Source organism: Pezoporus occidentalis, unplaced genomic scaffold (genome assembly GCF_034315485.1).
Source record: "Pezoporus occidentalis ecotype Australia unplaced genomic scaffold, CSIRO_AGI_Poc_V1 ctg213, whole genome shotgun sequence".
NCBI lineage: Eukaryota > Metazoa > Chordata > Aves > Psittaciformes > Psittacidae > Pezoporus > Pezoporus occidentalis.
Genome location: NW_026913997.1, coordinates 2,591,054 through 2,614,685, shown reverse-complemented (window position 1 = coordinate 2,614,685; position 23,632 = coordinate 2,591,054). Strand labels below are relative to the sequence as shown.

The 23,632-nt window shown below is 41.8% G+C and overlaps 1 protein-coding gene across 1 annotated transcript in view; it reads left to right on the top strand.

Moving 5' to 3' along the window:
* Positions 1-23,632, top strand: part of ALS2 (alsin Rho guanine nucleotide exchange factor ALS2) — a 236,389-nt gene continuing 212,757 nt past the window's right edge. Inside the window, exon 1 of the mRNA XM_062619774.1 lies at positions 1-69. The gene's annotated coding sequence lies outside the window, so the exon portion shown is untranslated. The remainder of the gene's footprint in view (positions 70-23,632) is intronic.

The following is a 23,632-nucleotide window of genomic DNA, read 5'->3' as shown; positions in this document are numbered from 1 at the left end:
GTCGACCTGCCAGAAAGACTCCAAGAGTGATGGCTTCATCACAAACCTGCATATGTGGATGATGCTCAGGTAAATAAAAACAAAACCAAGCCTGTTACTAATGAGGATGAATTAATGTGGGGGTGACCTGAGCTCAGCTGCACCTGTGCTTGGGGTGGAAAATGAGCTTGGGCTGCTGAGGAGATGGGTCTGGTGAGGGGCAGCGAAAGGGGCCAGACCTCATGTGGGGAGGTGCCCCCTGTGAGGCTGTGGGACCAGAAGAGTGAGAGCTGGCTGGGGATAGGAGCCTCAGTGTGCCATGCCTGGGGAAGGAGCTCCTTGTGCTGCCCCTCTGAGGGGAAGCCTCTGGGGATGAAGTGTGCTGAGGAGTATGTGGGGCTGAGGAAGCACCTGTGAGGAGAAGGGCCTGGCTCTCTGTCAGTGAGAGGCTGAGACGCCCTGAGGCAGCAGCCATCTTGTGGAGGGCTTTCAGCAGGGCTGCCTTGCTGCAGTGTCAGGTAAGGACATGCTGGGTGTTTGTTCTCATTTTTGTGTCCCCATTGCATGGGATTTGCTTCAGCACATATCCCTGCCCACGTTCACAAGCACCATTTCTCACCTCCACAGCCCCACTGCTCCCTCCCACCTGCTGCTGTGTGGGTGCCACTTACTGGGGTGACCATTGAAGGCAAGTGGCCTGAGACAAGGGAAGGCCACAGTTTTCTGCATGGGGCTGTTTGTCAGGGGGAGCCGCTTCTTCTCTGTGAGGAGAGTGGGTGGGATGGCTGCTGCCATTTGCTTCCCCAGCTGCCCTCTTTTCCTGTTGGCTTCTGATTGCCTTGCTCTGCCTTTTAGCCTTCTTTACATAGGTCCTTTCTTCCCGTGGTGCTCTTCTGGTTCTCCTGGAAAAACACAAAGCTTTCCAAACTGAACATGGCCAAATAACTGTCAAAATAATACATTGTTGGTGTGGGTGATCTACTTTTGGATGCTGTGGATACTGTGGTGATTGTTCATTCAGAGTACAAATGTTTCAGTCTAGAGGAAATCTGTTCTTTCTGTCAATGTGTTTGGTTTTGAATTTATGTAATTTTTGTAGTGGGGAAGTGTCAGAACAAATCATAAATAGAATCAAAGTGTTGTGTTTTCATCTAAATCTTATTCTAGGTAAGAAAACTTCTTCTGTGATACAATTTCTTGGCTCTTGAAACTTATTCTTGGTCTTTCTGCCTCTATTATGTTTCCTGCTCCACCTGAGTTAATCAAACACACCAAGAATTTAATTTTGAATCTTCATTGTTATGGTCAAAAAGGTGTAACAAATGCATCAGCAGGACTGTAATGAACTGCAGACAGAAAAAGAGAGGGCAAATGCTAATACTTTGATGCATACAGCTAGTTAACCTGTAATTGTCCTTATCAATATACTGCTGCTCTGACTGCTCTCCTAAAGGCTGATGCTCTTGGCTACCTGTCTAGATTAAATGCTCACTCACACTTAACTTAGTCTCTTCTGTGGATAAACAGTAGAAGGCCATGATATCCACCAGAAGGAAGCTGCAATATGAGACATGTGAGTTGTGAGCTTTGTGCTGCCTCTGGCCTATGGGTGAACTTCACACAAGTTTTTTTTCTGTCAAAAGTCTGCTGCCTACAGTGTAAGGCCCAAAATCCACCCAACCAAGAGTGGTTTTGAGGTACCTGCATCTTTCTAATGCAGAAAAACATGCCTAAATAACTCAAACCACGTTTATTGTGAGTGCATGCTCTAGTAGACATACTTGGGGATTTTCTGCTTTACAGGTGCAGTCTAGGGAGGAAATAAAATCTGTCACATCTGCTTGTTAATATGATTTGTAATCCTTGAATTCTGATGCAGATTAAAAAGAAACAAAAAACTTTACACTTACTGTAACTGTAGTTAACATGTTTCTGTTAGTGGTGCTTGATATGTCTTGTTTGAGACTTAGTAATGATGAAATTAGTTTTAATAACAGTTGATTACACCTCACAGAAACTACAAAATAATCCCTAAATACAAGAATTTTCCCTGATCTTTGATTCTGCAAGCAACTACCAGGCAAAAGCACAAAAATAAAGTTGTCTGGACCCTCTTTTATGGTCTTTTGAAGAAATTGTCTGTAATATGATAGTCCTTTATATACCCTTGCTAGCTCTTCCACTGAAATAACTAGAAAGGTGCGCATAATGATGTATAAAATTATGCTAAAAGGCCTGCTTTTTGTTGTTAACCTTACCTATAGCCTATTCTACATTATGGTGTTCCCAGTCTTTATTTTCTGTTCTTTTTCTGCGTTTTTGGATGCTGGATCCATCTTTGACAACTTCAGTCTGATACTTTTGATTTAGTTTAGTGCCTTCAGCTCCCACATCCTAGACACATACCATCAAAGGGTACATGCATATGATATACAGTGGTAAATGGTGTCAGTTCATCTTGTAGCGAACAGCAAATGCTGGGATTGTTGTGCCAGTTTGTTAATTACCTCACAGCAGTTGCTGGTAAGAGAATATTCATATCTCTTCAGGATTTGCACACCTAAGACTTCACCATAACTGCTGCATCCGCTGTTGCATGAGCACCCCAAATGAAATGTATTCCTGTGCTACTGGATATAAAATTCTGCATTAAACCCTATCTGAGACATGAAGACAACTTCAAGTTGCTCTGTGTACTCACTGATGGTGAGTAGCTGAGGAGAAGATAAAGGAAACTATTTTCCTCTATAAACTGCAGCTTAGGATTTGTGCTAAAATCTAAACCAATATCTGTTGATTGTATAAAGAATTGCCATTTGCTCTACGTGGATTGTTGGGTTTTGGTCTTGTCTATTGTCTGTTGTTGATGTAACTGCTCCTATAATTCTTATTAATACTAGATTAGCTGTCTGCTGTGTAATGGAACCCTCCTATTTCACTTTATCCTAAGACCAGTTGTTGGACCAGTGAAGGAAAATGGACGGAATCTCAGAACATGCTTTGAGCTGGAACTTGTTCTCTGCTACTCCAGCTGTATTTTTTCAGTGCAGCTGTCCCTATGGAGGGATTATAAGGGGTTATAAGGAAGAATGGTGTTCTAGCATTAATCAGTAGTGTCTGTACTTATATGTACATACATGTCACTTAACAGCTGGCTATATACAAGTTCATTTGCAAATGAATTATTGTTTTGCCACCTTAACTTTATCCTGATGGTATGAAGCAGACAGAATCTGTACCACAAGCCAGACAGTGCTTACTGCCTTGCATTTGGTGTCTGAACCATGATTGAAACCAGTCTTTTAACCTATAGTCAAAGACATTCCAGGAGAAAGGGGCAGGAAGTTTTGCTGCCATAGGGCTTATGATATGAAAGCTGCTGCCAACTCTTTTGTTTTGGGCTTTTGTTTTGTTCCTTTTTTTTTCCCCTTCTCTTCCATCCCCCCCCCCGTTGTAAAGTCTCTTCTCTTTCATGCTGCTTCTCAGAGTTACTTGGGTTTGCTCCAGATATCTCCTCCTGCATTTCCTGATGGCTGGGATATCTCAAAACTCTTGATCCAGATTCAGGCTTTATATCCTGTCTTTTAAGAATTTTGAGATGGGAGAGAACAGCAATAAAATTCAGGATCAAATTTTATATTTGATTCCAGTAAAACAAATAAACAAGCAACCAACCCCCCCCTCCCCAACAGAACAAAAAACCCCCACACCCACAAAAAAAAATCAAACCACCAAAGAAACAAACAAGAAACAACAACAATAACAAACAACAACAACAACAAAAAAACAAAACAAAAAACAACAACAACAAAAAAAAAGACCATTGCAAACTTTGGGAAGGTGAAGAAAAATCTTGAGGCTTGGTTTCACTCCTTTGTTAACCTCTTGCCATGTTTTGCACATCTGTAAGCCCTGAAACTCTTCAGCATAATTTGCAAGTACTATGTAATGAACAGCTTGCAAAACTGTAATGGCCTTAGCAGGTAGCTGCCCCTCTCCTTGGAGATCACCTGTCTCCTCATTACTGAGGAAGTGAGTCCCATTCTCATGCTGCAATGAAGATCCAAAGACTCATTCTCCGCTCCTTTGCATATTTAATAATGGTGAATGTTTTATTAATTAAAGTTTCATTTCTGTAACACTTGTCATTTAAAGATCCTGAGGTATTTTAGAAACTTGTAGTCTGATTTTTATTTTAGGAGTCCTGTGAATCCGTAGCTTCCAGTGACTTTAGCAACAGCAAGTGCTCAGTTTCTCTGAAGATCAAGTTACCAATAATGACATTTCACATTTTATTAAGTTCTGTATGAATGTTCTGTGAAGTCTCATTTGGATTGTATTTTCCAACTATGACTCCAAAAGGTGCATTTGTAAATCGATAGCATAATTAAATTAAAACCAAGAGGCTTCATTTTGGTTCTTGGTGTAGATTGGTCTAGAACAAGAAGTTGATTGAGAGGTGTGGTCTGAATGTAAGGATTTTCTATAAAAGTGAGCACTATCATGGCATGCAGATGTGGCACTTAGGAACATAGTTTTATGCTGGATTTAGTTGTTAGCTTAATGGTTGGACTTGATCTTCAAGATCTTTTCCAACCTAATTTATTCTGTGGCTCTCTGGGGCATTGCTGTTGCCACAATACCAGAGTAATGGAGGGTGAGGGGAAAAGACAAATGTCCGTTCTGAGCATGGAAAGTAATAACTATTACATTTAGCTGAACACAGGTTCTGTATAAAACAACTTATTTTAGGTGAGATAGAAGGAAAAAAAAATAATCCTACTTGGATATTTTAGGTTTTTTTGTTTTGGCTTAAAAACTAATTCTGCTTTGAGGCCATTTGGCATAAATTCCACTGAAGACCCTCTCCATGGGCACCTACTGTAAATAAATGCTGAAAGATTTGTCCAGGCCAATATAGGGAGTTATAGAGAACAATCAGTGTTTAAGTAAGCTTTCTGAATCGAAGAAATCTCCAGGAACTCGCCAACAAAGTTTAAGTTAACAAGCAGGTATTCTTTGTTACGGTGCGGGGAGACATGGGGTATAGCTCCTCCTAGCGTGTCTCGTCCAAGCATCAGCCAGGCTGTGATTATATTTTCGTTAAACATACATATTCATTAGATTACATACATATTCATTGAGATACTTACACATTACATCATACTTATAGAATTCCTCCTGCATGCGCACTAAAATGTGGTAGTGGGCTTTGGGACCCCTGGTGGTTATTTCTTCATCATCTTCCTCTTTATCACTTAATTTTAGGATTGTTGTCATGTCAGTAACCACCAGGCTGGTTCTGGCCAGTTCTTATCTTAGCCATTTCCTTATCTCTATAGTTGCTAACAAAGCCTGACATCCTTGAAGTTACTAATTTACAATCCCATTCTTCAGCCAACCCCATTCTTCATTTCTCCCCTTGTTTCCAGCATCTCTGGTACTTAGCATCACCTCACTACACAGAGAAGTCATAAACCTGGTTGAACTGGCTATTTTAGACTAATTTATAGTTGCCTCGTGTCATCCAAGTAGCAGGAAGCCTGTGGAACTTCACCTGTTTTAAGTTTCCTGCAGAGTCACCATGTAGCTTGTTTCTGACATGCGTTTTCTATTTGACTTGTTAGTTTACCTCTAGAGTCTGACAACTGGAGAGCATGGTTATGTGTTTAATTTGAATGAACTGATTTACACCTCAGCAGTAAACTTTGTGTAGCCTTTTATTTTTATTTAGTCGTAGTTTTAAGAGGTCTCATCGAAACACCCTAAAAGCTGCTGTAGCAGTCAAAGGTCTTAATCTGAGGACTCTGACAAGGGATCTGTTTCTGACTGTATAAATAGGAGGCAATGACTGTCTTTTCTTGCTATGAATATGGCTCTTAGAAGCATCTATTGTTGGGGTATGGTTGCTGAGAAATTCCACTCTGATGCTTCACTCTGTTAGACAATATGATAGACAATAACGCAATTAAGATGCCTGACTAAAATAGAAAGTGGAAACCTAGTCTTAGTCTCTCAGAAATTAAAGCTAAAATTTCAAAACCTGCTGTTTCTGTGTAAACTTACATCTTTTTGCTTAACTTTGTTGTGTGGTCAAGACAGGTTTCCATTTGTATAATATTGCATTCAGGTTTTCCATCCATTTGCTTGTCTGGATCTGTAAAAATGAAGATCAACTCTTGGTCAGGTTAGGCCAGGCTCAGATTTGTGCACAGTAATTTTCCTTGCTGAACATCTGTGCTGCAGCTGTTTGGTGTTCAGCTGTGCAGTGACATTGGTCTCAGTTTTACAAAGTGGTCAAACCATAGGATGAGAAAATAGCTTTAGTTCTAAATTTGATGCTGGGGGTGTGGGGGCAGGAAGTGATTATGTTTAACTCCACTCCAAGAGAAATTTAGAACTTGATGCTGCAGTCTCTTCTGGTTTGAGTAATGGATTTCTGATAGTCCTGTCAAGTGTATTCTTTCTCAATGTATAGGGTGGTAAAAAAGAATAATATGTCTTAATAAGGATTAAATAAGAACTAGTGGTTACATGCTCCAATTAGCTGTGAATTGAGGGACAAAGCAAAACCCAAAATAACTCTCCAAGCAGGTTAAGTTTAAAGACCTTCTAAAGGCAAAAATTATAATAGTACAGGTGGGGGAATGACTAAGTTTTCCCCTTTTTGGGGTGGTTTTAGGTAGCATTTTAGAATTGAAAATTTGAGGTTCAGCTGTACTTCCAAATCTTTGAACCATTATTGGTCATTCAGATGATAAGATAGGTAGAAGGTCTCCTGAAGCCCTATATCAAACAGCAGTAGTAGAGGGATTGGTTTTTTTTAATTAAACTAAAAGCTTGCAAGAGACCTATGAGACAGACTGAAGCTGCTGGATCGACACTGGTGCTGTCAGTTATCAGACTTCACTGCTGGGTAAATTAATAATAAAAAAAGGCAAGAGGATCTGTAACCTGTGATCTATCTCTCCTCCTGACAAAACCCCAGGGGACAGCTTTATTGCTAGCATCAGCTTGAAAGTGCTAGGGATTGTACTGTAGAAGTGAGCAATTCTTTAGCAGTAGGAGAATTTTCTTTCCAATGCATATGTAAGGGTAGTACTTAGGAAACACCTACAAAAAGAATGAACCTCAGGCCTGGAGAGGAAGGAGCAAGATTTTCCTTATAAAAAACAAGCTGTTCTGCTGTTGGATATTCAGTGCTTTTCTGTGGGATAGGATGTTAAGGCACCAGTAGAGAGAGCCATTGTTTCAAAGATGTGTGAAAAGCCATATGGATGGTACTATTTGCTGTCAGGGCACGACACTGATGTATGTTACTGTAAAGGCTCTCAGAAATTTTTAAGCGGATAAAAGAAATCTTGTAGAGAAGGATCTTCCTCTCCTAAAGCTGCCCTTCCTCCCTCCCAACCCCCACCAATCTGGGCAGAGTTGCATAAGGATCACCTAACAGTCAATGTTTCTGCTTTTTTATGCTTCTTTCAATGTATAGCCTTTAATGACTTACCTAGGGTATGTGCAGAGCTTGTCTCAAAAGAGCTTACAGAGTGGGGACAATCTCATGTGCTATGGGATGTTGGTCAGGAAAGGGCTGAGGGAGGTGGGAATCCAACCTACATATGTAATCACAAGTCTCGGACCTTACATCAAATGCGTTGGGGATCAAATTCACTGTAACAGCATGAACTGTTCTTGAAGTTGTCAGTTCCTGTTGAGACTTACAGTATTGTCAGCACTGTTGGAAATGATGCATGAAATGATGCATCTTTCATGTGGGGGATTTGCTTTCATCTTGTTCTGAGCTATTTCTGAGAGTGTGCACCAGTCTTACTTTGACTGAAAGACCAATACTGCAAGCCCAAGAAGGAACACGGCATTCCCAGCTGTTCTGTTACCCTGACCATTTGCAAAGCTGAAATGGGTCTATTTACTTTTTGCTGGGGCATGTGTAGTTGCTTGGCAGCTTCTTGGCCCATGTGCAAAAGCCTGTAGAGCTTCAGAGCTTGAACGAATCTCAATGTAAGACTTTACTGAAGTTGCAACTTCTCCCCTTGTTGTGTGCTGGAAACTTCAGGAATTCTTGATGTGTCCTTAATTAGAGGAGGATCTCTTACCTTGCCAAACCTTTCCAGTGTGGGGGTAATGAAATCTGAAACCAGGCAAGTTTTGCGTGGTTCTGAATTTCATCACAAATCACATCTCACACTTCTCATTTCTCGCCTGGGGTAGAAAAGCTCCAGTATCTTTCTGTCTCCAGAAAGGAGGCAACGCCTGCATAGTTCCCCCATGATGGCTGATTATACTGACTTAATCATAATTGAGGAAGGAGTTAGCTATCAGCTTGTGTGTGATGCTGGCATGTAGAGCCCTGTATGACCTCAGGCCAGCCCTGATGAGACAGCAAGAGGGAAGCAGCAGTGGCAGCAAGAAAAGAGTTTTGCTGATGTATCTCACAATGCATCCCAACCAGAAGGAAGTGCAGCAGGAGGGCCAGGAGACCTCCTTGGATGGATAAGGAGCTCCTGAGGAAAATTCAAATGAAAAAAGAGGCTTATAGTAACTGGAAGCAAGGACAGGTGGCATGGGAAGAGTACAGGAATGTTGTCTGGAAAGCTAGTTACCAGTTAGAATTAAACTTAGCTAGAGGTATTAAAGATAACAGGAAGGGATTCTACAAGTACATAGCAAATAAAAAACAGACTAAGGAAAATGTAGGCCCCCTCAGGAAGCTCTCGGGAGAACTGGCTACACAGGATTTGGAGAAGGCTGAGGTTCTGAATGACTTCTTTGCTTTGGTCTTCACTGGCAAAGGCTCTGACCAAACCACCCAAGTCTTGGAAGGCAGATGCAGGGACTGTGAGAATGAAGACCTTGCGCCCACTGTAGGAGAGGAACTGGTTCAAGACCATCTTAAGAACCTGAACGTGCACAAGTCCATGGGTCCTGATGAGATCCATCCGCGGGTCCTGAAGGAGCTGGCCATCATATTTGAGAAATCATGGCAGTCAGGTGAAGTTCCCGACAACTGGAAAAAGGGAAATATAACCCCCATTTTCAAGAAGGGGAAAATGGATGACCCGGGGAATTACAGACCAGTCAGTCTCACCTCTGTGCCTGTCAAAATCTTGGAGCAGATTCTCCTGGAAGGCATGCTAAGGCACCTGAAAATCAACAAGGTGCTTGGTGACAGCCAGCATGGCTTCACTAAGGGGAAATCCTGCCTGACCAATTTGGTGGCCTTCTATGATGGGGCTAGGGAGCCGATGGACAGGGGTAGAGCAGTTGATGTCATCTACCTGGACTTGTGTAAAGCATTTGACACTGTCCCACACGACATCCCTGTCTCTAAATTGGAGAGACATCAATTTGATGGATGGACCACTCAGTGAATAAAGAACTACCTGGATGGCCGCACACAAAGAGTTGTGGTCAATGGCTCAATGTCCGGCTGGAGACCAGTAACGAGAGGTGTCCCTCAGGGGTCGGTGTTGGGACTGGTCTTGTTTAACATCTTTGTCACTGACATGGACAGTGGGATTGAGTGCACCCTCAGCAAGTTTGCCGATGACACCAAGCTGTGTGGTTCAGTTGACACACTGGAGGGAAGGAATGCCATCCAGAGGGACCTCAACATGCTTGTGAGGTGGGCTGATGCCAACCTTATGAAGTTTAACCATGCCAAGTCCAAGGTCTTACACCTGGGTCGGAGCAATCCCAGGCACAGCTACAGGTTGGGTGGAGAAGAGATTCAGAGCAGGCCTGTGGAGAAGGACTTGGGGGTGTTGGTTGATGAGAAAATGAACATGGGCCGGCAGTGTGCGCTTGCAGCCCAGAAAGCCAACCGTATCCTGGGCTGCATCAAAAGGAGTGTGACCAGGAGGTCGAAGGAGGTGATCCTGCCCCTCTACTCTGCTCTCGTGAGACCTCACTTGGAGTATTGTGTATAGTTCTGGTGTCCTCAACTTCAAAACGACATGGAACTGTTGGAACAAATCCAGAGAAGGGCCACGAGGATGATCAGGGGACTGGAGCACCTCCCGTATGAAGACAGGCTGAGGAAGTTGGGGCTGTTCAGCCAGGAGAAGAGAAGGCTGTATGGCGACCTCATAGCAACCTTCCAGTATCTGAAAGGGGCCTATAGGGATGCTGGGGAGGGACTCTTCATTAGGGACTGTAGTGATAGGACAAGGGGTAACGGGTTAAAACTTAAACAGGGGAAGTTTAGATTGGATATAAGGAGGAAATTCTTTCCTGTTAGGGTGGTGAGGCACTGGAATAGGTTGCCCAGGGAGGTTGTGAATGCTCCATCCCTGGCAGTATTCAAGACCAGGTTGGATGAGACCTTGGGTGATATGATTTAGCATAAGGTGTCCGTGCCCACGGCAGAGGGGTTGAAACTAGATGATCTTAAGGTCCTTTCCAACCCATACTATTCTATGATTCCATGATTCTATTCTACAGTTGTCACTGAAAGTTGAAATACAGGTAGAAGAGCAAGGAAACCACCTTTTGCCAAACAGATTCCTTCTTTAAGTAGGAAATTCTGAATTTAGGAGATCTACTTTAGGTATCCAGAGTCAGTAGTATATACTAAGAAAAGCCAAACCTGTATGATGCAGGCTATGCAATAAAAATATCAAAATGGAGAGAAATCTTTAAATATCTTTTTTTCCAATGACAACTCAAAGGGAAGCATCCTGAGACTGTTCTTTTCTTTTTCTTTTTTTTTGCGTTTTTCTTTTTTTATTTCTGTTTGATCCTTCAGAAGCTCTTAAGCCTTGTGTGAATTCTCACTACTGTTTCTTACAGGCTTATTTCTTATTATTTTGTATTGTGGTAAGCTTGAATTACTGTATGTCACAGAAAGATAATTAGAGAATGCATATTTGCTACTCTCCATGTTTAGCTCTTACTGGTCTTAGTGGCGATGTTATTTCTGCTGCCTTGTTGCTCCCTTCTCCCTCACCAAAAAAATGCAGTTAAAAGAAAAAAAAAAATCTCTTTTTTTGACTATAAAGCCATCACTTCCTAGTATGTACTTCCTAGTTCCACTAGTTCAGGCTGCTGCTTCTGTGGTCTCATGCTATTGTCCATTATATCTTCACCGGGAAGATTGTGGTAATGCTAAGCATGATTCCAACACTAGCCTTAATTTTGCTCTAAGGTAGCGGGGGGCATATACTATAAATTTAACTGAAGTCTTTCTTCTCTTCCCTGGCAGTTGCACTAATGTCAAGAGTGCTAGTACTGAGAAAGCTGCCAGGGCTCAGCTGGCAAAAAGCTACTTGGGAAGGAAAAAGACTTTGCAGTTGTCTTGTGCTGTTTCTGCAACAATGAATGATAGTGGGAAGCACTTGTGGAATTACAATAACGGGAGTTTTATCTCAAGTTATCTCAGATCAGTGGGTTTCTGAAGTATCCTACAAAACCAGTATGGCCTATAATGAAACCCATTTGTTTACATTACTGTAATCCTGCAATACTTTTGGTATGGTGGGATGCATCTTATCTTTCTCACCTCTTTTTCAGTCCTTTAAATGCTTTTCACCTTTGTATGACCTTAATGATTCGAGATTTCAAACCTTCAGCAACTTCAGCTTTTTACCACAGTATCTGCACTGCAGGAAGTACTACTTTGCCTTGAAAGATCTAGGGACTTTTTGGAAGGTTGTTGTAAGGAGAAGAAAAGGAAAAGAAACTAACATAAAAATGAGTTCTGTGGAAACAGCTCCAGAGGGAGTTTTCAGAGCTGGGATGTGCAGTCGTTACTGGCTTACTAACAAGAAATTCCTTATGTGTGGAGCTCAGAAAAGAGAAATCAACTATGAGATGAAACCCATGCTGTGTGAAAAGGTGTGCTTTAGGAACTTCCCTGGTGTGAGCAATAGGTAGCCAGGAGAGTTAAGAGGTTTAGCTAACAAATGCTGGAGAATAACAGATAAGAGAATGAACTCCCTCACTAATGCACTGCACTGTTTTCTTTAGTGTTAAAAGCAGCAGGAGAGACTGGTATTGCTCAGTGTTAACAGTTTTGGCCTGAATGCACACATGAAGATTTTGTACATGTAAAGTACAAAAGGGAACATGCGGTTCTTTTCCATCAGTTTCTTTTGTTGAACTTCACTCTAATCCATTCCTTCCCTCTTCTCTTGGACTTCCGTATGCCTGACACTAGTTCTAAGTTAGCAAATGCTGACTCAGTGCCACTGTGGCTTTCTGTGCATGATCTGGGGTGATGGCTCATAGAGACTGACACTGCAGGGGCCAAGCATCTACAACTGGCCTACAAGGATGTTATGTTTTACCCCATATCTTCACTTAAATGAATTGTGTGACAAAGCTGATGGGAATGTTAGTGTGACATGGAGGTCAATGTTGCATAAGTTTAAGCATTTGAGCTGCATTTCCTTGTGATCCGTGTGATGCTAAACTGTACTAAGTCATTTGCTTGGAATAGTAAGCACAGCAGTAAAAGCTGCTTAAGAGAAAGTACTTGGATCTTGCCACAAAAGCTCTGAAAAACAGGTAACTGATCCTCTGTGGAATGATACCTGGCAAGAATAAAGGCAAATGAACTCAGTTAAGATTCTGGTCAGAAGCACCAAACTTAAGTGCCTTGTGGGACAGTAGCTGAAGAGTTAATAAAGCTTTTTAATAAATGCACTTCTCAGCAAGAAATGCCTTTCTGTATTCACTGTCTTTGTGCTTAAGACTGTTAAAGGTGGTCTCTGTGGCTTGCTCTGATTTAAGCAGTGGGGAGTTACTTTCTGTGTGACACTTAAACCCAACAACAAAGCTTTTGTAAGACTCTAGTCCAGGAAAACATGCAAAGTATGATAATATGGTGACTAGTTTTATAGACTGTTCTATAAGACCAGGAGGACTTCTGTTCAGGAAGTCAAGGTGCATTTAGCTCTTTTTTTTTTAAGTACCTTAATTTCAGCTTTTGAGCTGATCTGTAAAAACGAATGTCATGTTTTTCCTCAGAAATTCCTGAGTTGAAAAAGCAATGAAAGGAAAAACAAAAAACCCAAAACCAAACAAAAGGAAGGGTAAACTTGCCCTGACTTAAGTCTTGAGAACTAAATTGAGCATTAAAATAGATTTGTACCATCAGTCTCCTTAGACTGAACATTGCTAGGCTTAATGAGAAAGTACTGAAGCAGAATGATAGTTTCTTATTAACTCAACAGACTTGTCTAGCCATTTCCACACTGCTTTCCCTTGCTCATTAATGACCTTCTGCACTATAAAAAGAACAACCCAAACACTCTAAGCCCCTGGGAAGATCTTTTTATATGGTCTATCAGATGTTAAATGGCCTGCAAGCAGCAAAGAAACAACCCTGTGAAATGCTGATCAGCATTTTTGTCTTATTCTTGTGCCTAGACAAAAAAGGTATAATTGATTAAATTGTCTGCTCCAAGATAACAAATGCAGGTGACACACTAAGCCTGAGTCACTGATGTCTGCACTTCATTACAACCAAATCCAAGCTGACTTCAAAGTAATGGAGTCACAGCTGTAAGTAGCTGAGAAAGAAGATAAAGCTGTCAAACTTTCCATGACCACCACTGTATGTGAGTGGACTGCCTAGAAGAAAAATGTTTGTCATTGACTCCTCATTCAAAAAAACAGAAAGTGTATCACAGTATCACAGTATGCTGGAGATTGGAAGGGACCTCAAAAGATCATCTAGTCCAATCCCCCTGCCAGAGCAGGAACACCTAGATAACGTTACACAGGAATGAGTCCAGGCGGGCTTTGAATGTCTCCAGGGAAGGAGACTCCACAACCTCCCTGGGCAGCCTGTTCCAGTGTTCCGTCACCCTCACTGAGAAGAAGTTCCTTCTCAAGTTTAAGTGGAAGTGTTCCAGTTTGTACCCATTACCCCTTGTCCTATCATTGTTTGCCACTGAGTAGAGCCTGGCTCCATCCTCGTGACACTCCCCCTTTATATATTTATAGACACTTATAAGGTCACCCCTCAGTCTCCTCTTCTCTAAACTATAAAGACCCAGCTCCCTCAGTCTTTCCTCATAAGGGAGATGCTCCACTCCCTTAATCATCTTGGTTGCCCTGCGCTGGACTCTCTCCAGCAGCTCCCTGTCCTTCTTGAACTGAGGGGCCCAGAACTGGACACAATATTCCAGATGGGGTCTCACCAGGGCAGAGTAGAGGGGAAGGAGGACCTCTCTCGAACTAACCACCGCCCTTCTAATACATCCCAGGATGCCATTGGCCTTCTTAGCCACAAGGGCACAGTGTTGGCTCATGGTCATCCTGTCGTCCACTAGGACCCCCAGGTCCCTCTCCCCTACACTGCTCTCTAGCAGGTCGTTCCCCAACCTATACTGGAACCTGGGGTTGTTCCTGCCCAGATGCAGGACTCTACACTTTCCCTTGTTATATTTCATCCCGTTATTCCCTGCCCAACTCTCCAGCCTGTCCAGGTCTCGCTGTATGGCAGCACAGCCTTCTGGCGTGTCAGCCACTCCTCCCAGCTTAGTGTCATCAGCAAACTTGCTGATAGTACACTCAATTCCCTCATCTAAATCATTGATGAATATATTAAATAATACCGGTCCCAGTACTGACCCTTGAGGCACTCCACTAGTTACAGGCCTCCAACTAGACTCAGCCCCATAGACTACAACTCTCTGGCTTCTCTCCTTCAGCCAGTTCGCAGTCCACCTCACTACCTGGTCATCCAGTCCACACTTCCTCAATTTAGCCGTGAGGATGCTGTGGGAGACTGTGTCAAAGGCTTTGCTGAAGTCAAGGTAGACCACATCCACCGCTCTGCCATCATCCATCCACCGTGTTATTTCCTCATAAAAGGCTAAGAGATTGGTCAAACATGATTTCCCCCTGGTGAAGCCATGTTGACTGCCCCTCATAACCCTCTTATCCTTGATATGCTTTAAGATGGCACTAAGGACAAGGTGTTCCATCACTTTCCCAGGGATGGAGGTGAGGCTGACCGGTCTATAGTTACCCGGGTCCTCCTTCTTGCCCTTTTTGAAGACCGGAGTGACATTTGCCTTCCTCCAGTCCTCAGGCACCTCTCCCGTTTCCCAGGACTTGGTAAAGATGATGGCGAGTGGTCTAGCAATGACTTCCGCCAGTTCCCTCAGCACCCGCGGGTGCATCCCATCTGGACCCATGGATTTATGGACGTCCAGATTGCTCAACTGATCTCTAACCCATTCCTCATCGACTAAGGCAAGTCGCTCCGTCGACCTGACTTCATCTAAGGTCTCAGGGGTATAGGGCTCTTCAGGACTGCCTGCAGCAGAGTAGACAGAGACAAAGAAGGCATTCAGTAACTCTGCCATCTCTGCATCTTCTGTCACCAGGGCACCCATCCCGTTCATCAGTGGGCCTACATTGCCTCTGGTGTTAGTTTTGTCTGCCATGTACTTGAAAAAGCTCTTTTTGCTGTCCTTGACCCTTCTTGCCAGGTTTAATTCTAAGGAAGCCTTAGTCCTCCTAGCTGCCTTCCTACATCCCCTAGCAGCAGGAAGGAAGTTAAAATAGCATGGATGTAAGTGATTGTTTTCTTCATGTGCTGGCTGGGTACCTCAAGGGGTGAAACACGTTCTTGTGTCAGAATCTGAGCAACTTTTTGCAGATAGAGCTAACAAGCAAATGCTGGCCAGGTCGGTTTTGTCAGCCTAGGGCTCACCTCTACTGTCACTTCCTCGCAGATCCACAGAATTGCAAATAATTCCTAGTAATGCCTGGCTATGAGTGGGCAGGTTACCTGAAACAGGAAGCTTGCTGTGACTGGGGAATTGATAAATTGGGTGGTGAACTTCTAGCAGTGAGTTAACTTAGTCTCTAGTGGTGTTTCACTGAGTTCAGTAGACTACTCAAGCCTTGTCTGTCAGTATGGGAGATTGCTGCAGTGGTTGGTTGAAGCAACTCAAAATAACTTGAGGATCAAAGGTATGTGAACTCCATGCAGTGGAGCTTCAAACATACACCGTTTTCTGCTCTGAAGAGTCCATTATGATTATAAAGCTTGGGAAACCAGAACTGAAGACTGTGTTAATGATTTTCAAACTTCTTATTTCCAAAGAAGTCTGAATGTGGATCAGCTTTTTTAAAATGATGTTAAATTTGAATTTGGATTTTTGGTTTGAGTTTGAGTTGGGAATTGGTAGCTGAGAGGGGAGTTATTTCACTAAGCATCAGTGCAAGTCTGTTGAATGCAGCAGTATCTGGGTACCTATATAAAATTAAAATAAATAACTGCATAATCCCCTTTGGACTGAGATTAGTGCTTTGGCTTGATATGAAATCCCTATCCTCTAACCTGGAAAGCTTGCAGCTGTAAAAGAAATGGTATTTAATAATAGACCAAGACTTGATTTCAATGGAAGTATTGTCTGAGTAGGTACATCAGAGCTTGGTTCCAGAGCACCAATAAAAAAAATGTAAAATAACCTTTTTATTTATTGGGCACTCAGACTTGAAGACTCCCAGGTGCCTATTAGTCTAAGGGCTTGTCTGTACAGGAAAGTTAGTGTGCAATATGTTGGAATATGTATTTACAACGCACCAAGTGCGCTGTGCTCCCCCTGTGTTTGGATATTTTTAGCGCCCGGTAATGGTGCCTTTCTCTGTGGCAGTTCATTCAGCTTTAAAAGTGAAGTAAATCGCATTCTACTTAATGCCTGTGCAGTGAGTGAGTACCAGATAGCCAGTGCCCTCTAAACTTGCGCCCAGACTTCCTCCTATTGACTACTGCGGAGGGTGATGTTTAGTAGGATTCTGCCTTTGTCCATGGAGGTGACAACAACGATTCTGCTTACTTTTTTAGAAGGGAGGAAAATAGTATGTTTTCAAAAGTCCCTGTATTTGAATTCTCAATACAGCTTTGGGTATCTAGGGAGTTTCAGTATAACTCTGAGAGCTATTTCATTAATATTTTACAGCTTACTAAAATACTATGTACTTGAGCCTGTCCAAAAGGCTTGTATGGATTTTCAGTGAGTTGTGTTGGGGTTTACTAACCTTCTCTTTTTTGACTTGGTTAGTTTCAAGCTCAAATCCATTCAAGCAAATGCTTTTGCTGGCATATATGGAAGAGGCAATGTAGCATCAGAATGAGAACAAGGAGAAGCAATAAGGGAGGGAGGGCAGGTAGGAACTGCTCTGGTTTTGTTTGGTTTTTTTTGTGGCTGTTCTGACATTTGCCATGTTTTGAAACTGTGAACTGAAAGTGTAAGGTACTGGGACAACCCTCAGTTTGCTTAGAATTCTTGTCAAGAAAATTTGGATAGAGAAACCTGACTTTGGAGAAGCTTTGGAAGCTGGGTTGTTGTTTTGTTGTTTGTTTGCTTTTTTCTTAACCTAAAAAGTGCAGCTAATATCTGGGGGGAAAAGGGGAATAGGGAACAAAAGTCTTTCTAATTCAGTCTAATCCGTACTTGATCTATTCATTTTACTAAGAAAATTCTTTCACCCCTATTGCTCTGAAAATGTTCTGTCTTGCATATAAATGGTAGGAACTGATTGTGAGTCTTACACCTTTCACGGACTTGATGTTACCTTGCTGTTCTGCTTCAGGTATCCATGGTATGTCATAGGAATGCAGCAGAGAACCAAAGTCCAATTGAAGTCTGTTTATCCTGCATAATCTGAAGCTTCCAGAGAGACAATCCTGACTGTGTCTCTGAATTCAGCAACACTGCTCCTGTTTCCTTGGGTAAAATAAGGGAGAAATTAGCTGTAGGTCCATGCACCCAAAAAATGGTGCCACAGGAATTAGACTAAATTTCATATAACTTACTATTAACTAGCTCATTTCCTGAGAACTATCTGTTTTGTTTGGCTTTGCTCTTGTGTGTGATAAAAAGAAAAAGAAGCATAAACACATTAATGCTAAAGTGAATTACTGTATTTTTCCCAATTCATTGTTAAGCAAATGAAAACTAGCTAGTTGGAGAACTAAAGCAGGCTGAAAGAAACATTGCTGCTCTGTCTGTCCTGTGTGCAGGTAACATGTAGCAACCTGGTGGGAAGGCTGGGATTCTCATGGGGGACTGTACCCAGAGTCCACAAACATTGCTTATTGCAGAACCCCACTCTGTGGGAATTCCTCCTTAATTCCAATGCCATGAGACTGAAGGAGATGAAATCTGACTGGATATTGACCATGGTGACTTGCCTTCATGGGATGACTGTGGTGAACCAGTCAGCACTAGTTATTGCTGGGGACTGCTTTGCGTGATGTTTGCAAACACACAAGTTTGCAGCTAGAGCAGATTGGGAAAAAAGCATGTTCTTTATTTCAGTCATGCTGGGAGTAGGCTCTCATCCAAGTCAAATTTTGCCTTGACCAGATGATGTAGTGTACACAGCTTGTCCCTGCCTTTGGTGTTTGTAAAGCCATGCTATGCATTGATGTGATCACAAAATATTTGAGCTCCAGCGTTGCAACTGTGGTGAGGATAAGCCCTTCACACAAGGACACTGTAACTACATACAAGTTGGAGCACCAGTGTTAGTGGGGTAACCCTTTCTTCTGGCCAAAGGAATTGACCCCCAACTGAACTTTTGGCTGTGGGAAGGCAAAAAAGTATTTGACCTTAAATGACTTCCACAAAGACCAAGAAGGAGACTGTCAGGTTAGCTCTTACAAACAGCCTGGCTCCCAGTCCTCTGTTTAAGTCACTACACCAAATGCATGTGTCTCCATTCATGCTGAATGAATTCTCACACTGTGCTGCATTTCCTCCCTTGAATAATAATCTTTAATGAAAAGGAAAATGAGAAAACAAGGTAATGACAGATAACACAGAGAAAACATTGGAAAGTGAAGAAAGAAATGTCTGAGAGTAATGGCAGTGCTGATATTCCCATGTTAATGATTCAAGAACTTTCTGAGTGCTGTAGAAGCAAAAATGATAGTTGCTGCAGTCTACAGAGATTTGGGCAATGCAGGGAAAATTTTAAAAATGAACAGTAATGGTCCCCATGTTTGTTCTCAAAAGATACCTGCTACTCCCTCCTGCGAGGTAGTCTCTGAGATGCAAAATGCCCCTTTGCAAGTTTATGCCTGTAGTTAATTAATGTGAAATTTTTGTCTGGCCTGACTGGTGAAGAGAACTTAATGAATTACTGAGAACTGATCTCAAAAAAAAACAGGCAAAACTACCAATTATATAATCAGGTTTATCTGTGCCAGGATTGCATGAATGTGCACTTACTATCTAACTTAGCTCCACCTCTACTTTTCTTTTCACCCATGCACAAATACCTGTGATTCTAGTAGCTCTCAAATCACTGGTTCCTTTAGACTGTCTTTTGTTGTAACTACATTCACCTCCCCTGCTCACTCCTCTCTTTTGAGGCCAATCAGCTGTGACAGATACTATGTTCTATCTGGTATGTGCAACTAACCACTTCTGATTTTGAAGAACATGGTTTTAATTAGCTGTCTTCCTCTTCCCTGGTTGCTGAACAGAACTGGCCTCAGGTAGAATTTTTTTAATTGTGCTGTTGCTGTCTGTTACACAAGCTAGAGTTCTGTTCCATACAGTAAACTTGAGACAAATATGATTATTTTTTTTTTTTTTTTGGTGGAAGAATTCACAGAAGTGGTCAAAACTTTTTAAAGTCACATGAACGGTTCTTTTTCACATGTGTATAGTAGTCTGCACAGAAAGGGAGATACTTCCCTTCCTCTGTAAGTTTGTCTGATTTCACCACTTTCTTTATTACTTCCCAAGTAATTTTCTGAGATGTTTGCATGGGGCTGTGCAGTGATGGTGCTAGAGTTGCCTATTTTTGCTGCCTCTTTAGGAACTGGTTTCCCAAGATGTTCGGGGGGAACCACATGCTTTCCCTTCTCCCTTTTCTCACGGGCATCAGTTCTCATGTTTGACTGACCTTTGACTGAGTGATACAGTTTGCTACTTTGTCAAAAGAGTTTTTATTTGTGTTTTCCAGGCTAGTTGCAGTTAGGTGAGCAAGCTTATGGGCTAGGAAAATGCTAGGTCTGGCATAAGGGAAGCAGGGAGAGTGTTGGTAGTTTGGGGAAAGATGGTCATGTGGGATACCTAGGATAACTTGGCATTTTCAGCTCTTCAGCCTTGCTCACTGAACTGCACTTGAGGTTTGCAAAGGGGTAAGCTGTCTCCTACATTTGTAGGCTGGGAGAAACTATGAGGACACCAAAGAATTATTCTCACCTTAGAAACAAAGCAAGAAGCATGATGCAGCAGTGGCTGGAAGACCTGACTGCTGATTCCTTTGCTGTGACAGGCCTGGGAGAACACCAGCCTCTCAACTAGCACAGGAGAGAGCAACTCTCCACAACTTTTTCCTGAGTATATCACTTTGGTGGTTTGTTTGTTTGTTTGTTTTTACCTAAGACCTTGAGCTAAACTATTTAAACACTCTGGTAAAAGCTATCTCTAGTTTGAATACACCAGCCTCTTATCTATACAACCCCCAGAATCTCCTATCTCCAAGGCAGTGGTTTGCAAGATTTGGGTGGGTTCCTGTGAAGATAAATCACATCAGAGGCATGACCTTTATCTTTGGTGTTATTTAAACAGTTTCAATATCTATTGACTTCATGCCTTCTGATTTCAGTTGCTGAAAAGTGAACACTAAAGAAAGGAAGAGTTGACCTACAGTGTATCAGATTGGTGATATCTTCGCTTATAGAACTCCACAAATACAAATGGCATTTTTCCAACAAATTCTCCCCCCAGCACTACTGCATTTTGCCTGGATACTTTTGAGACAGAATCTGTGCATCCATATGGAACCTAGCAAAAGAAAAGAGATTAGTGTCTATTGTAAATGCTAAAGTTGCTGAGGGAAAGATGAAAATATAGCGAAACAACTGGGAGCCTTCTTTGTCTGCAAATAAATGTTCACTATTTGTTCTTAAGAACAATCTTAAAATCATTTGTTTAGATAATTCTGCATCTTTGTGGGGATTTTCTGTTGGAAGAGAGGACCATAGTCAGTATGTTTAATAAAGAAATGTATTTGCATTTGACCCTTAAAGGGCAGTAGATTCAACATGTCACAGGAAACTAATGTGAAGGGACTCCACATCTTCTGTGTTTGCAAAATGGATCCACTTCCATGGAACTGTACTCTAGAGTAATCTAATCAAACAAAGCCCTGTTTTTATATTTTAAAGGGCTGTGGAAAAAATATTTAATGTAGGCCAGTGTGATGAAATACCTGCTCAAATCTGGAGACAGTGTGAAACTATAACCAAAGAAATTATTAACTTACCAACACTGATGTATTAACTCTAGCCTACATACTAGACTGTTCAAAGATCAGAAATACCAAGAACAGCACTAGTGGGTCAATGCAAGGGGTTTAGAAGATGTATTCATCAATTTGGACCTTTTTTCCCTACAGGAATATTGACCATATGTTTAGACTACATAAACTGGGTTTTGTATTGTTCTTTGTATTCTGAAAGTGCTAAGTATTATTGTTCTGGTGGTAGATGCAACTCTGCAACTGCATGATAGTGTTATGTGTTTGTGGGAGGACACAGTGCAGGCTGAGGACTTAAGTTGACTTTCCCATTTCTCTAAACTTGTATCAAACTGTGTTTTTGAAGATTTCTGACTGTCATCTTCAACACTGCTTCTACAGTAAGATCTATGAGAGTAGACTTCTGTTTATGGAAGTTTTACTGTGTCCTCGAACTAGAAAACCCTTGCATAAGGTCTTTAGTCATGTTCCTCTCAGCATAGGGTAGACTGTTGGTTTTAAACAAACAAAAGGTAAATTTCTGGCATTTCTAATATGCCTCAAGCTAGCAAAACTTTAGTTTGGAAATTAAGCACTGAGTTATTACCTCTTTCCAACTTTGGTATGTTTGTCTATCATTGTTCTACATCTTTATCTGAGCGTTCAGATAAAGCTGATAAAGCTTGACAGCTGTCTGTGAAGGAACTGATTTCTGTCTGGCTGTAAGTACCACTGTCTGGTCAGGACATGGGCAATGAACAGAAGGTTTGTACAGTTTCTTAAGTATAACCTCTTATCTCATGAGAGCTGTTTTATCCTAGTTGCTCTGATAGTTGGAAATGTGTTATCCAGCCCAGTAGTTACTGGAAAAAAATAACCATCTGTGCTCTGTGTGTGTTGGTTTTGCTGTTTGGTTATTATAATCAAAAGCTTCTCTTTTCTTCAGTTGGCAAGTTCACTTGGTCATAAAGATATATGACAGCATAGTAAATAACACACCCAAATGGCACAAGCAAAACCCAACCAGACTGTCCCTGTGTTTCTAAAGTTCTGAGGTTCTCCTTTCTTCTGGACAGCTGCCTCCAAAGACTGTAGAGTTTTCTGTGAAGACGACCAGAAGAATTTCAGAGCCATGATCTATAATGAATGCTATTTAATATCTAAAATATTGTCAGAAATAGATCTCAAAACTGCAAATATTAAAAGCTAACTCCTGAATGTGGCCTGACAGCCAGTTCTTTTCTTGTCTTTGGACGGTGTTGTAATGTTGCTGTGAACCATTAGCTGCAATTTTGCAGGGCAGAGGCAACTGCATTTTGTGAGTGAGGTGATCCCATCTATAATTTGCTTTTATAGCTCAGGGTTTGTTTTTGTTAATGTTTATAAAGTGCTTTGAATTAAATGGCACAGAAATTTTTACTACTGTGACATCTGTTCCTCCCTGAGAGCTTGTGTAACCTGGAGGAGCCGTACAACTGTAAACTAGCAACATAGCCTGCATCCCTGTGAAACAGTAAAGAACTGAAAGTAGGTTGGTTGTATTTCTGTGGTTCCACACTACTGTTTGCATTATGGCTTCACTTTTACATCAGCAGGGAAGGTCTCTACACATTCTGACAGTCTCCGGAAGCAGCAGGTTTTGGACAGTGTTGAAAGGTCTGTGGTGACTGGTGATCCAGTTGTAGGTGAAAGCAAGTATTCAGTTGGCACACTAAGCCTCTGTCATGTGGACAAGGACATGAAAAAAGTTTCAGGCTTTCTGCCATCTCTTACCCTATGCAAAGCCTATCCTTTTGATATGTATCCATTGTACTGTTTCTTGATCCTGCTTTGCTTTATGAAACTTTTCCAAGATGTGCTTTCTTACCACAGTTATTTCTATAAATTCCCTTTCCAAGTTGTTATCTTGGGTTAATGCAAACTCTCCCAACTTAAAAAGATAATGTCTCTATTTTGTATTTTAGAAAGTGCTGTGTACATTTGTGGTACTATAAAACAATTAGCCTGAATAACACAGGAGCTCTTTTGGGTTATAGATTTTTAAGTGTTCTGATCAGATTGTGATGGGATGAGTAGCAGCTTGCAGACTGCAGAGTACCTATCTGCTAGTTGTTTCTTACATACAACAATCCTCACTATTTATCATGATGATTTGAAAGAAGCTTAATAGTGAATCACCACATGGTTTGGATGTGTAGTTTGTTCAGACTGACTTCAGGCAGTCTTTGTATAAAACAGGCCCAGAGCTGGAACAGCAAAATTGTTGCAGATCAGGACTGAGCTGGATTGGCACTGAGGTCTGGGAAGCTCATTTAATGCAAGTTGTAGCTGGTGGTATCAGTGCTTCACTTTCATGAGTATAGAGCTTAACTTTGCTGCCAGCCTGGCAACTTCCCACTGGGATAATGTA